Below are 15,445 nucleotides of genomic sequence, written 5' to 3' on the forward strand. Positions count from 1 at the left end.
GCAGTAGGATTCCAAGCGAGGAGTTAATATTCTGCGCTGTTCCAGCTACAGCAGAGCCTCCGAGCGACACAAGCTCATCCAGTCGCTGTTAAAAGGGGATGGCAGAAATAGAGTTGGGAGCTGGGAGATGCTGTGAACCGTGAAATCACTTTATATCACCGCCACCAAGGGATGATAGATGTTACCACAACAACCATACGTCTGCCCCAGCCGGCAGATCAAAGGGTCCGGCCAATGGAACAGCATAACTGGGCGACTCAGGGGGGACTCGTGCTAAATGTTCCCAAGAAAGAAAACTTGATGCTGGTTTTGCCCTATTGCACTATAAAAAAACAGGTGCCCCAGCATACCACCCAACAGTCCTGTTTTTCGCTGGAACAGTCCCGATTTTCACAGCTCTACCCGCAGTCCCGGATTGTTACTAAAATGTACCAACTTTCTCTATGATCTCCTGCACTGAACAGCCAGAAAAAGTTTCTAAAACTTAATTGGCTTTTGGCAGAGAGCCCAGAATACGTGGCAGGTGCACTTTTGTGACAATTTAAGATAAGCAAAGAAACAATTGTAAACAATTTAAGATAAGCAGGCCTCTTGGAGAAACTGTGACTTGCAGCTTGAAGGGCAATTCACCTTCATTAGCAAAACTAATAAGACATAAAAACCACAGAAATGTAATCAAACTTTCATAACCTGGCAGATTTTGCAAAATGAACATGGTAATTAGGGGGTGTGGCTACAAAATGGACGTGGTCCCTCTTTCAATTTTCTAAATGTTGGGAGGTATGCCCCAGTGGGTTCATTTATTAACACAGTTATAGGTGAGTAAGTATACAGTAAGAGGGACCTCCAATGAACCCAACGTTTATTTAACAGTAGATAAGGGAACCCCAGACAAATTTATTCTGGAAGAACAGATGGTCACTTAAAGGGAAGATAAACCCAAAAGAAAATTAAACAGCATTTCTAAGCAAATTTCCAGCGTACATTAAATTACACATTTTTATTTTAACATTACTGCTGTTGAAAGCACTCGGTCTGTCTGTCCCTTTCTATCCTGCGCCCTGCCGGTTCCGACTTCTGAAAAAATGCAGCAGAAACCAGATGCACAACTTCCCTTTGGAAGAAGCCGCTACCTTGTTTCAAATCAGCAGAGCAGAACGGGATAAATAAATGCTGCTTTCAATTACGTTTGCAAATAACCTGAAGATCTCTGAAAAAATGTTAATGAATGCATATTGGAAAGCCGCTTAGAATGGCATTTGCTTTCATTAAGAAAAATTGCATTTTGGAGGGGTTTTATCCCCTTTTAATTATAACAATGGCCATTTTTGGCTAATGCGCTTCTGCATATTGATACCCAAGCCGTAAACCCACGGTGGCCTGTTTTATGCAAGTGAATATTTGATAGAGGCGTGTGCAGCAAATTACATTCCAGTGCTGGGCTGTTTGGCTGCCTAGATTTTTAAGTCCCCTGCAAAGAGAAAATAAAAAGTGCAATGGGATCACTGGAAAGTAACCAGTAGAGTTCTTTAACTCTGACAGCTCTTCCCACCTTGCAGCCTGTGAGCCAGAGAGAAATCCCATCACCTGCACGACGCAGGCAGTCGGCAGCCCGATTTGCGTCGCTACCGACTGCTGAATATTCAATAGGATAAAAGCCGAGGCTGCTGTTATTTACAACTCTCTGCTTTGTCTCAACAAACTCTCTGGGAAATGACAAATACAGCTGCACAACCGCGAAAAATCCTCCACAGCAGTGAGCGATTCCTCACCGTCAATAAATAATTACACTGACAATTAGCTCATTAACATCAAACCGCCTCGTTAGGGATTTTCTAGCTAAACATTCCTACGGATGCCTTACTGGCTAGGTTGGAAAAATACGGTGGATTTGGGATGGCGGTGGGCGAGGAAGCAATATCATTAAGGGCAATAATGCACAGCAAACATTACAGGGTATTAAAAGGGGTTGCCTGGCCAATTACATTCGTTCAGAGGGGCCACTGGTAGAAATGATTAAAATATGGGACAAAAATGCAGGACAAGAATCAGCCCCTATGCGACTTTCTGGCCCTTCCATTGCCTGCACCCTGATACATTGCGTCAGCCTGGGTACAGGGACGTGTGAATTTTGGCTCCGAAACGTGAGAGCTTGCAATTCAGCTCCAAAATCTGCCACGTGTGCTTGCACTCAGCCCAACACAATGGATCTGGGTGCAGGTAAGGAATTCCAAGCCAGCGTTTTCCAGTGGCTGGTTTGAAAAGCCTGTTGGGCAAGGACTCCTCTCAATCAACTTTGTGTAGGCCACCAGTAAGAGTCCCAAGGTCTGAAGAGTTCCAACTCTTTTATTTAATCAGGAGTCAACTAACCTAAAATGTCAACCTCACCAGAATGTATTTGGACTCTGAAGAAAAACACACAGAGGGGCAATTACGCCAGCAAACGCTCCACAACACTTCGGGGACATTGCCAATTTACTAACAGGCATAAAAGAACAATTCCTTAGGGAAAGACACAGTCGCTAGCGCAGTTTCGCGCCCTATCGCCAGGCGAAGTTTCGATCAGGTGACCAATTGTTACTCCGCAAATTGCAGAACGTAACCTCTTTTGCCACTACGCTTATTCACTAAAATGTGAAGTTGCGTCTCAGCAGCCGAACACTGGCGAAGTTTCGCTATCATTAATTCGTCAGTGCAAGCATATCATAGCGAACTTTCGCTAACGTTCATTTCTGCCTAGCGAACCTTTGTTAGTACTCTTACGTTTAGGACAATTTGAATAGGGCAGGTCCATATAGGTCTCATATATATATATATATATATACAGTGCCGGGCCAACCCGGCCAGGCGCCCTAGGCAGCCTGGCCGGGCAATGCGCCCAATACGCGTGTGCGAAAAGCCGCCATTGCGCGTGCGCGAAAAGCCGCCATTGCATGTGCGCGAAAAGCCGCCATCGCGCATGTGTGAAATGTGCAAAACAAATATTACACTCGCCGGCCAGAACGGGGACTGGACTAGGGGGTAGGAGAGGCACAGAAGGTGCGTGCCTGGAGCCCCTCCAGCTTTGCGCCCTAGGCACGTGCCTTCTCTGCCTACCCCTAGTTCCGGCCCTGTATATATATATGTGTCTTTATTAGAGGTGTTGGCGCAAATTCTTGAAGTGGCCACTTATTATTACAAATGTCCAAGGAAGCAAAATAAAGACAAAAGAGATCCTCTACTGCCAAGATATGAGCCCACCCTAAAACAAATGTGGCATGTTGCCCCTCAAATTGGTTTAAAAAAATGATCACAAAAATTTTTAATAGTTAGGTCTTTGATAAACAATCCCACTTTAAAATATGAAAATGAATTTCCAGAATACAGGAAATGATGTCACTAACATAAGAGAGGAGGATGAAGCTTCATCTTATCAGTTCACCAGGTCTAAGCTGGTGAAGGAAACTCTGGCGAAAGAGGCAACGTTCTGTAAAATTCGCACTTTAGTGAATTTGCGGAGTAACGATTATTCACCTGATCGAAACTTCGCCTGGCGATAGGGCGCGAAACTGCGCTAGTGACAGTGTCTTTTCCCAGGGAATTGTCCTCTTACGCCTGTTAGTAAATTGGCAATGTCCCTGCAGATGGGTTTTCTGGTGAATTTTCGCTAGCGACGGCCAATTGCCCTTTAGTAAATTTGCCCCATAGTGTCCTGGTCTGTATCCTGTAATTTATATACTTATAAATGTTGCTTAGTGATGTTGTCTTTTATAGGTCACTATGGAGTTCCATGGCCTGTATATAAGATTCCTATGGCCTCGAACCTTTACACGGTAGTGGAACTCTTCTATGATTTACAATATCCTTATATTTTATAAAAGGGGGTAGATTATTGCCTATATAGTAATCTATCTGTGTCTGACAATAATAACTGAAGCCAGAACTGAATCAGTGAAGGTAAAACCCACCTAGCAATGAGGAACGGCCTATAAAGTACAATCCACACGCACCTGTTCTATTAGAACTTGCAAGAAAAGAAACTAAGAGGGCGCAAGGGCCGTCAATATCACAATGGAGTGTTTCTATAAATGTATTTTTACAATCTGTCTTCAACAATTGGCATGATATTCAGGAGAAAAAAAATAAGACAGCAAGAGAGAAAAATGGTGGATAACAGACGTTTCTAGTATAAGGCAAGACAAGTGTGGTATAGACAGAAGGACCAGCTAAATATAGATGTGAGACACGAGTGTGAGCAGAAACCTGGGGTAAAGGTGTGAAAAATGCAAGTTGTTCTTCTCTCATTGTTACATAGTCAAGCAGATATCATTGCCCACATACTGCACGGGCCAGTATCACCCGTATCACCCAGATGCCCCTGCGTGTGTTCCAAAAGCAGCAACTGTTGTACCAGAGATTTGCCCCACTGCAATGTGACTACAGCCCAAGATGGTTTATAGCTCAGGGACAGTATTTCCATCTAAAAGAGGTTCAGCAACCAGAAGGCCAAACACTGAATATTCCTGCGTTAGAATGATTATTTGCTGCAGATGACCATTATCTCCATTTAGACATATGCCATTAGGCGACGGTCCTAACAACTTGCTTTAGAGCAAATGAAGCCTTCTGAAACTTTTTGAGTGCTTGGTGACCTCACTTCTCCCAATCTCTTGAATAGCGCTGGGATCTCCCTCTATGGGGTTACAAACTGTAGATGGAGTCATACAGTATTTTGCTTTCTTGCGGGGTTCCTGCATGGTGCTACATACTGTGGCCCAGGTCACTTATTGTTCTGCACCTCCCTGAGGTGCTACATAATGTTTTTGGCTCATTGCTTTTCTACTGTATTGGGGAACTTCCTATGCAGTGCTATCTAATGTGGCTCTAGCTCAGACCTTCTTATGCGTTACATTATGTTGTCTGGCTCTCTCTCTCAGGGGTCTTTCCGAGCATTGCTACATAATGTGGCCTGACTCATATACTGTTCTCTCTCTCAGAGGTCTTCTTTAGTGTTGCTACATAACTGGCTCACTTGCTATTATGTGCATTCAATGCTACATACAGTACATACAAAATCTTTGCTCACTCGCTGTTCCATCAGAGATCTTCCAGTGGAATGTCCCTACAGCCTCCCGGCCCAACCTGCTGCCAGTTTTAGTTAAGAGTCAGCGGATGAATCAAAGAGCAGACATTTGTGCACTATATAGGATTATAGAGTGAAGTTCGCCGCATGGAAATTGCACATCTAATCGCACGTGAATAGAAGACAGCCGCTGTGAGCGTGTGTAAATCACTGGCATAATCATGCGTGGCTAGCTGTTCTGTCTCTATGAGCAAATACTTGTGAGCAGACAGGGCTGCAATTTGCCTGTATTAATGCCGGGGGACTGGAGCTCAGAGCCAAAAACACATGACGGTAACTGCTGCCCAAAGCACGATGCAATTTGCATAACATTATATGGTCTTTTATTCACAAAGTATACTGTACTTGGGGGGGAAAAACAAGAATGTCTAAACTTGATGCAACATGTGACTTTTTCTAAATACATGCACCCAAAGATTTGCCTACCAGCCCAAACGGACAGTGAGAATAACCGAACACCAGGAGGGCAAATAACTGATCTTGCAGGTGTAACTAGATGAGCAGATATTCTTCCCAAATATTTCCCTAACTGGCTTTCAAGCTGAGACCCTGTCACTGCTCCAAGTTCCCCCAAGTGACCAGCGCACAGTCTGAGAACCACTACGGGTATGGGATCCGTTATCCAGAAACCCATTACCCAGGAAGCTCCGACTTATGGAAAGCACATATCCCATAGACTCCATTATGATCAAATAAACCAAATTTTTAAAAATGATGAATGAAACAGAACCTTGTACTTGCTCGTAATTATGATATAATGAATCCCTGTTGGAAGCAGAACCAGCCTATTGGGGTTATTTAATGCTTACATGATTTTCTAGTAGACTAAAGGTGGCCATAGACGTAACAATTACGATCTTTCTTGGAAAAAATCCAAGAAAGAGCGTTTGTTTCAATACACACGTGTAGAGCTGAATCGTCAGATATACAGGTAGAAACAATAGAATTCTACCTGTATCTGATTCAGCACTAACAATGGTCAATGTTTGGATGCCTTCAAAGGCACCCAATCAAAATTTTCCGTCCAGCCCGATCGACGAGCCGACTGATATCCAAGTCTTCTGCAGTTATCTGTTGGCTCGTTTCCCACCATACACGCACCGAATATGCGAAAATGAGTTTCTTACGATATTATCTGTTCGTCTATGGCCACCTTTAAGGTACAAAGATCTAAATTACGGAAAGACATGTTATCCGGAAAACCCCTAGATCCCGAGCATAACAGGCCCCATACCTATACTATCTTTGTTCATAATATGTGTGTGTGTGTGTGTGTATTCGGGTAATTCCGCATTTTTGTCTTGACGACTCTTTAAATCAGAGGCTTGTCATACTCAACCCACTGTTGCCATCTTCCTGATGCGCACAATTCCTCCTTAGCTAATTTCCCCGAAGGGTGAGCCCGCTGAGTGACAACATAAAGTAAATAAATGATAATTAGCACCAGGAGAGAGAACACCACGCGGCTTTCATTAAATCTCTCAAACCTAACTAATGATGGCCTAGCAGGGGAGGCTTAATCCCATCTCTGGTGCCCTTATGTACCTTCCCCACTGGCAGGTCATGGGGTCCCGTGCCAAACAATCCAATCCTATTGCAGATGGAGGGAAAAAAAGCCATTTTCCCTGTTGTCTCCTGATAATTAGGCAACGGGGCATTTCCATGGGCACCCAAGGATAAACTTCATATAAATCCATGTCACTCAGCTTTAATGTCAAAGGGTAACAAATGCAAAGCCTTTCTGTGCCATTTCAACATTCTCTCACTTGTGCAGTTTTCACAGCCCTGGCACATTTCCACTCATGACATCCCTCTGGGGCTCATTCAAAACATTTTAAGCAGCTCCTGTGCCCTCCATGGTTCTAAAATATAACCTTCAGGGCAAAGCAAGTGTCGGAACACAACAGTATTATCCCCAATGCAATCCTGCCATCAAAATCTTTAGAATTATTCCTCTACCAGTCTACCTTATTGCCACCTTATTGGGATGTAAACCCAAAATTTTGCACAATGGAAAAAAAAATGTCATTCTCAGCAATTTATCAATATACATTCAGAGGGGTTGTTAACCTTTAAAATTAGCTTTTAGTTATGATGTAGAAAGAGATCTTCTGAGACAATTTGCAATTGGTTTTCATTTTTTATTATTTTTGCCTTATGAGTTATTTAGCTTTTTATTCAGCAGCTCTCCAGTTTGTACTTTCAGCAATTGATTTGAATAAGAGACTGGAATATGAATAGGAGAGGCCTGAACTGAAAGAGGAGTAATAAGAAGTATCAATAAAGGTAACTTTGCAGCCTTGCAGAGCATCTGTTTCTTTTTAGATGGAGTCAGTGACCCACATTTGAAAGCTGGAAATAGTTAGAAGAAGAAGAAGAAGAAGGGAAATAATTGAAAAACTATAATAAAAAAAAAATGAAGTCCAGTTGAAAAGTTGCTTAGAATTCAGTATGGTAACATACTACAAAAAACTATAATAAAAAAAAAATGAAGTCCAGTTGAAAAGTTGCTTAGAATTCAGTATGGTAACATACTACAGTAACAGTAAGTTAGGTTAAAAAAATAAAGTCCATCAAATTCAACCATTTATCTCTATTTTAACCTGCCTAATTGCAAGTTGATCAAGAAGAGGAAGGCAAAAAAACCCATCTGAAGCCTCTCCAACTTCTCAGACTTGTACAATACTTGTACAGTAGAACCCCAATTTACATTTTTTCATGGGACCAGAAAAAAATGGTGTAAAATCCAGGGAAATGTATTATGCATAATATGTAAGACCACAAAACAACAATGTAAAATGAGGGGAAACTTAAAATCAGGGGAAGTAAAATTGAGGTTGAACTGTATTTGTTACCATAAAGGTGACCCACCCCTTTAGGGTTCAAGCACACGGGTAAATTCGGGGAGATTTAGTCTGGTCATAAGATGGCTTCTGCTACATTGTGTCAAAAGCCTGAACCGCCGTGAAAATACCGCTTTCGATTGTTATATTTACAAAGTAAGAGCATTTGCAACATTTTAATTTGGGAGTTTAATATTCTTATTGAGTACAATCTAGATTCAAGGTGGTACAAAAGTTCAGCTTAATTTCACTATACAGGTATGGGACCAGTTATCCAAAATGCTTAGGGCCTTGGGTTTTCCAGATAATGGATCATTCCGTAATTTGGATCTCCATACCTTAAATGTACATAATCATGTAAACGTGAAATAAACCCAATAAGCCGGTTTTACTCCTAATAAGTATTAATTATATCTTAGTTGGGATCAAGTAAAAGATACTGTTTTATTATTACAGAGAAAAAGGAAAGATTTTTTGGATAATTTGATTATAATGGAGCCTATGGGAGATGGCCTTTCCGTATTTCGGAGCATTCTGGATAACGGAACCTGTACCTGAAGATGGGGTTGATTTTGCTGCATGTGGTTCACTTCCCCTTTCCTCTATTAATGGCTGTGTATCCAAATGCACCTGATGAGCAGGCAGCAATTAAAGATGGGGTTTAATGAGCCAACAGCTGCAGAATTCCTGCCACCCTTATTTGTGTCCCACCATTATCCATGCAGCACTCCTGATCTCTGCCTCTGTTGTGACGTCTCATACACGTGCGTTTTGCCTGTGTGACAGCTCCTGTATCCTCGCCGTAACGCTCTGAGCGTATAATTGGAGCCGCACCAATAAGGCAAGAAGGAAAAAACAAGTGGCACAGCAGCCTCATTGGCGGAATACAAACAGGTCATTAGCCCTTCGTTAGCGCAATGATACATACTTAGGTTTGCTTAATTAAAGATGCTATCAAACATGGCATTGTTAGGTTTGCTGGTAATAAGCAAAAGTTATCTCTGTTCCAAACAGGCAAATTGTAAAGGTTACAAACAATGAGCTGCACTCACCCTGAAATGCATTAAATATACTTGTGCTATCTCCATAGTGACCGCTTGGGCTTTCTGGGCCTGTAAGGGTAGGACTACACGGACATTTCCGGCGTGATCCCACGCGCTGAGACAAAATGCATGTGACGGAAATAAGGTAAGAGATAGAATTGTCGGATGAAGTCGTAGCATTGATCCGACACGACGCAACTGTCGGATGCAGACGCAGCGTGCAGCATCTGCATCCGACAGTTGTGTCGCGTTGGATGAGCACTGCGACTTCATCCAACATTTCTATCTCTTACCTTATTTCAGTCGCATGCGATTTGTCGTCCGTGTAGTCCTACACTTATACCAGTAGGTTAATAGGAAATCTAGGCTAAAATATCAGTGCCAAAAATAAAAATTTACAATAATAATTTTCAGATATTGAAAATATTTTCTGATTCTAACACTGCAGAATAGGAAGCTGTGCCTGGAGTCCTGCTGTAAGGCCACTGTAATGCACAGCTTGGTGTTATGGGGTTATAGCATCACAGGCGCAAGATGGGACTTAGAGATTCGAAAGTCTCGTTAATTTGCATGCAGAGTCAGGAGCTATGGAATAAATACATGAAAATAATATTTATCTTCTCCATTGCTGAACTGGTTTGTCGGACATAACCCTAATAATGCCTTTAAACTAACTTTTTAATAGAACATACACAGTTTGCAGTTGGTCTTCATTTTTATTGTTTGTTGGATTTTGCTTTGCTTAGATTTTTGCCCAGTAGCTAAGAGTTGGCCAATCTATAGCATATGAAGAGTTGGAGCAAACAGAAAAAGTGTTTATTTTATTTTTTTATCAAAAGCAATGGGATGGGATCTAAACTACTAGCAGTAGGAACACTATTAGGGTTAGAAATATCAGAATTGCCCAACAATATGGCTTTTTGTGTCATGCTGTACAATAGAGAGGGAGCACTACCAGCAAATTGCAAAGATTACGGACCCTACTGAAACTCCACTGAATGTGCCCATAACCTGTACAGAGAAGGCATGAAACCATCTGAGCTGCTGGTCCTGTACTAGACATAATCATGGTCACATGTTAAATACCCGACATGTAAAAACCACACAACCCTGAGGAAGTGCCGACTATACAGGCACGAAACGCGTAGGTTTTTGAATCTGCACACCCACTGTTATAATGTTTCCACATTGTGTCATACAATAAAGCCGGATTGATATTATAAGCAGCGTCTTCTGTGCGGAGCGGCCAGCGCTGCAAGCGAGCATTACATTGCGCAATTTGGAGTATTTGGGAGGAGTAACCGAAGTCTCGCGACCGGCAAAGAGACAATACATGCTAGTGTGAGCTCCGCCATAGCTGCTTCTCAATTTTTCCTGTAAAACCACAGGCCTGGAATTTCACCTCCACCCCCTGCTCTAACCACAGCAGCACAATTCCAAGGCCCAAGGGCCGGAACAGGCTGCAGCGAGGTTTAACCTCTGTAAAAACAAGCGAGTCCGTTAGAATGAATAAATCACTAATTACCTCCCAGAGCATCCAACCAAGGCATTTTGAAATCCTATGGAAGGACTGGAGTCCTGGGATCAGACATTCCTGTGGTGTAACCAGCAGAGCAGAAGAAATGCCTGTACAACACGGAGCCAGATAAAAGATATACTGAATAGGCAATGCGGCTGTGTATATAGGAACGACTGGCCGTGCCTGATAACAACATGCACTATAGGCCACTAAAGCTTTTACTTCCCTTTCTATTTAGGGTCAGGGCACACGCTCAGATTCGGGGAGATTAGTCGCCCGGCGACAAATCTCCTCTTCTTCGGGGCGACTAATCTCGAAAGGGAACGCAGGCAAAAACGGCTGTGTGAAAGAGCCCTTAGATAGACGCTGAGTAATGAGAAATTAAGTTGGTAATAATTTGCATTAATTTGGTATTAATAAACACAGCTAAAACTAGTAGCCATTAGTCCCTATCGTATTCTTTGATCGAGGGTGAAAAATATTGCTGGTGTTCAACCTTTTAGGATGGGGAAAAATACACAAACAAAAGCTCTGAAATTCCCCCCCCCCCCGCACTAACCTGATTGCTAAAGCACCCATTTCTAATCACTGACTCTGCATTAGAATTGCTGAATCTCAGTCTCCCAGCGATGGGTGATGGCAGTGCCAGCTTCTGAATCCTGGAAAACTTCAGGTTTCCCTCAAGTCCCCGAGACAATAATCTCATGTATAACAGAAGGCAGGAAGCATCAGGCGCGGGAATCCATTACCATATACAGTCTGATGAATATTGTATTTTTATTTTACAAAGCAGCTTGCCAGAATGCTTTTTTTCCATACAAGAAACATGGCAATTGATCTTAGATGCCCTTTAAAAAACCATCACAAAACCAACATTTAAACGTAAATTGAGGGACAAATTAAGGGTGCCATACATACAGAGGTCACTAAATGAGCGGATCTCTCCCCGAAATGCCCACCTTGAAGTGGGTGATATTGGGTGACCTGGTTAATCCACCTCCAGAGTGACGTCACTTCTGGCTTTCGGGAGTCCCTGGTAGGGTCTAGAATTAGGGCACTGGGGGTAGGTTTCGGGAACAGGAAAAGGGGGGATTTATAGAGGGCCAGCGGGTCCGAGATTGGCTCTTGCCTAGCGAGTCTGGGTTGGGCACAGGTCCGCCAACTGGACCCGCGCAGGACTCAATCGTGGGCCCTAGCGCCCAACGATCGGATCACAATAAGAAGAATATGGGCATCAGACTTTTGGCCAGAGAAGTCTGTCGGAGGGCCCCCCATAAACTGCCCAATAAGCTATCGACAATCTGTTGGCAGCTTGTATCTGCTCGTGTATGGAAACCTTTAGACCACTCCCCAGTTCTGCCCCGACCATACCCAGTTATGCCTGGACAGTTGTATTTATAAAATTCAAGCTATTTTTTTTTTTTTTGCAGTTCAAGTTTTAAACAAATGTGATATTTGGCTCAGCGAAATTGAAGGGTAGAATGTGATTTCCCTGTGTTTAAGTTGGGATTTTTTTTTTTATGTTTTTAAACAATCAAGACAATTTCAAAAATCAGCACACATTTGAGATTTTTGAGAATTTATTCATTGAAAAAACAAAAGTTGAAAATTTTAATTTAATAGTCTTTACAGTCAAAAAGGCTAAGGATGATACTTTAGGCTAAGCAGCACTAACAGTACTTTTACGGAGTAGGGATTGTTGACCCAAACAAGTAATTATTTTTTTTCTTTTTCTCTATGTCTGTAGTTAATTTGGCCAGATCAGTAGCAATTCCATTGTATTTTATTTTAATTGTATTTAGCCATGGAGTGCTCCCACAATCTTCCTTTTTGCAGGTAATTATATAGTATCTAATGTTTCATTTATTACTCAGCTAAACAGTTTGGATTAGCCCAAATCTGATTCCTACAAAAAGTGCTATGAATAAGCAGAATCCCAGATCAAATCCAACCTTAGAATAAACCCTCTCTTCTACAGCAACATATTGCCCAATTAATTGAATCCGTGAACATTTATACAGGTATAGGACACGTAATCTAGAAACTCGTTATCCAGAAAGCTCTCAATTACAGGAAGGCCGTCTCCTTTTTAAAGGGATTGTTCACCTTCTAATTAACTTTAAGTATGATATAGAGAGTGATATTCTGAGACTATTTGCAACTGGTTTTTCATGTTTTATTATTTTTAGTTTTTGAGATATTTTGCTTTTTATTCCACAGCTCTCCCGTTTGCATTTCAGGAGTCTGGTTGCTAGGGTCCAAATTACCCTAACAACCATGCACGGATTTGAATAAGAGACTGGAATATGAATAGGAGAGGCCTGAATAGAAAGAGTAACAATAATAAATGTATAGCATACAGAGCATTTGTTTTTTAGATGGGGTCAATGTCCCCCATTGGAAAGCTGAAGAGACAGAAGAAGAAGGCAAATATTTTAAAAATTATAAAAAATAAATAATGAAGGCCCATTGAAAAGCTGCTTAGAATTAATTAGCCATTCTATAACATATTAAGTTAAGGGGTAAGTTGTCAAGATGAACCACCATTTAAGCAAATAATTCAAACTTTCAAAAGTATTTCCTTTTTCTCTGTAATAAGACAGTATAGATATGGGATTCGATATCCAAAAAGCAGTTATCCAGAAAGCTCCAAATTATTGGGCCATCTGCCATAGACTCAATTCTAAGTAAATAATTCAAATTTTTTAAAGATGATTTCCTTTTTCTCTGTAATTATAAAACAGCACCTTGTACTTGATGGTAACTACGCTGCATGAATTCATATTGGTGGCAAAACATTCATTTTGGGGTTTTTTTTTTAATGGAAAAGTGATTTTTAGTAGGCTTAAGGTATGGTGATCCGAATTACAGACCCCCTTATCTGGAAAACCCCTGGTCCAGAGATTTCTTTACAATGTTTTTCCTTCTCGATATTACTTTCCCCTTGCATCACTGTTTCACATTTTGATCAGCCTTTGGCATTTACAACAAGGTGCAGTCACCCTTCTAGATGTTGCTCCACTACAAAGTTCCTACGTGCCAGTGCTGGGAGATACAGTTTTCCTGGATATAAAGAGACTGCAAGGGGCAGCTGGTATAAAAACTTCTGCCACTTTCATATAGGGAATAGTTTTAGACAATATTTCATAACAGATTGCACTAGTTTTTATGCGATTACCTGGATTATGTATTATGTTAATTTCCAATCTGTAGAGATCGTCTGCGTTATACACTCAACTAAGCTCCACTCCCCCCATTCATTACGGCACGATTTCAGCTCAGCTCGCAGCTTTATCATCATTTTTAAATTAGAATGACTTTAGTGACAATTATTCCAAGAAAACAGAAGTTATGCTTATTTGTAATTAGGAGACAGCTTTCCTTGCCAGCATTGCTTTCATGTACAGAGCGATGCACAGTTCCCAATCTGGAGGGACCAAAGGTTTCCGGAACAGGCAGCTACATTCTGTGTGATCTGATCATAAACTTGAAGTCCAAACAAATAGGCCAGTTTGGTCCCCCCAACTTTTAATTTTTTTTTTTTTTTTTTTTTTTTACAGCCTATGTTATATGCCCAATTTACAGATTCCATACAAGTTCACACATATAGCAGCTCCACATAAATGTCGGACTGGGGCAGAGAAATCTAGGGAAGGGACCATCAGCCGCACTCATAACAAATGCCAAAGCTGCCTAAAGCCCCCATACACGGCCCTGTTGGCAGCTTATTGGCCCATGGGTGGGGCCATCCAACGAGCTTTCCCGGTCGATATCTGGCCTATCTCGATTGAGCAGGTTAAAAAATCCCATTGGATCGCAGCCGCATCTTTGCATGTATGCGGTCCCGCGATCCGACCGCCGGTATCGGATGCATTATGATCCGATCCTTGGGCCCTAGGGTCGGCATTTTATTGGCCCGTGTGTCGGGCCATCCGATGGGCTTTCCCGATCGATCGTGAGGCAGCTTCAGAAAATGAAGTGCTCCGATTGCCATCACGCTAGCGATTTAGATTCTAGCTGGCGGGAAGGCAGTTCAGGGAGATTAGTCGCCCCAAAAGAGAGGCAAATTTGTCGCCTGGTGACTAAATCTCCCCGAATCTCCACACTTGGCTTCTGTGATGTAAGTAGCCCTTTGTATTAGGCATGTGAACCGGCATAAATATTGTGTTTTTATTGAAGGAATAATCTGGGCTTCCTCTAATCTCAGCCTATAAATTCAGGCTCTCTCAAGTATGTTATTACTGTGATCTGCAAAAAGATTATCGCTCCTGATAACTCCCAGCAGTGAATTAAACCTGAGCAACAATCACAAAAACAATGAAAAACAAAGAAGGCTGAAATGATACCACCAGTTGAACAAGGAAAGGGGAAAAAGCTCAATAGAAATGACCAAGAAAGAAAGGCAATTTAGCACTATCTTAGGCAAGCTGCTATTCAGTACTCTCTCCTAAAGAGGTCTGAAATGATTTTCATCTTTGGATTTAATCGAGGGGGTCGAGAGAGAGAGTGAGAGTAAAAGAGAGAGAGAGAGTAAAAGAGAGGGAGAGTGAGAGTAAAAGAGAGAGTAAAAGAGAGAGTGAGAGTAAAGAAAGAGAGAGTGAGAATAAAAGAGAGAGTGAGGTTAAGAGAGAGAGTGAGTAAATAGAGAGAGAGTAAAAAGAGAGTGAGTAAAAGAGAGAGGGGGTACTTATTTACTTTATTTATTATAGTACACAAGTTTCAGTTAGTTTCAGTAAGTGATTTGACAGAAATGACATCACTACTCACCGTTTATAACTGATGACATCAGTACCATTTATAAGGATATAATTTACAAGATATTCATGGCTTTTTTGTATGATATATATAAAAGTGATTTTAAAGTACTACCGCACGCAACAGGCTCAGTTAGAGTAACTGATTTTAATAAACAAACAAA

At 41.6% G+C, this 15,445-nt stretch overlaps 1 protein-coding gene across 1 annotated transcript in view; it reads right to left on the reverse strand.

Moving 5' to 3' along the window:
• Nucleotides 1-15,445, reverse strand: part of plxna1.S (plexin A1 S homeolog) — a gene marked incomplete at its 5' end in the record, with an annotated part of 250,346 nt that overhangs the window by 201,064 nt on the left and 33,837 nt on the right.

The sequence above is a fragment of the Xenopus laevis genome, chromosome 4S, assembly GCF_017654675.1.
Source record: "Xenopus laevis strain J_2021 chromosome 4S, Xenopus_laevis_v10.1, whole genome shotgun sequence".
NCBI lineage: Eukaryota > Metazoa > Chordata > Amphibia > Anura > Pipidae > Xenopus > Xenopus laevis.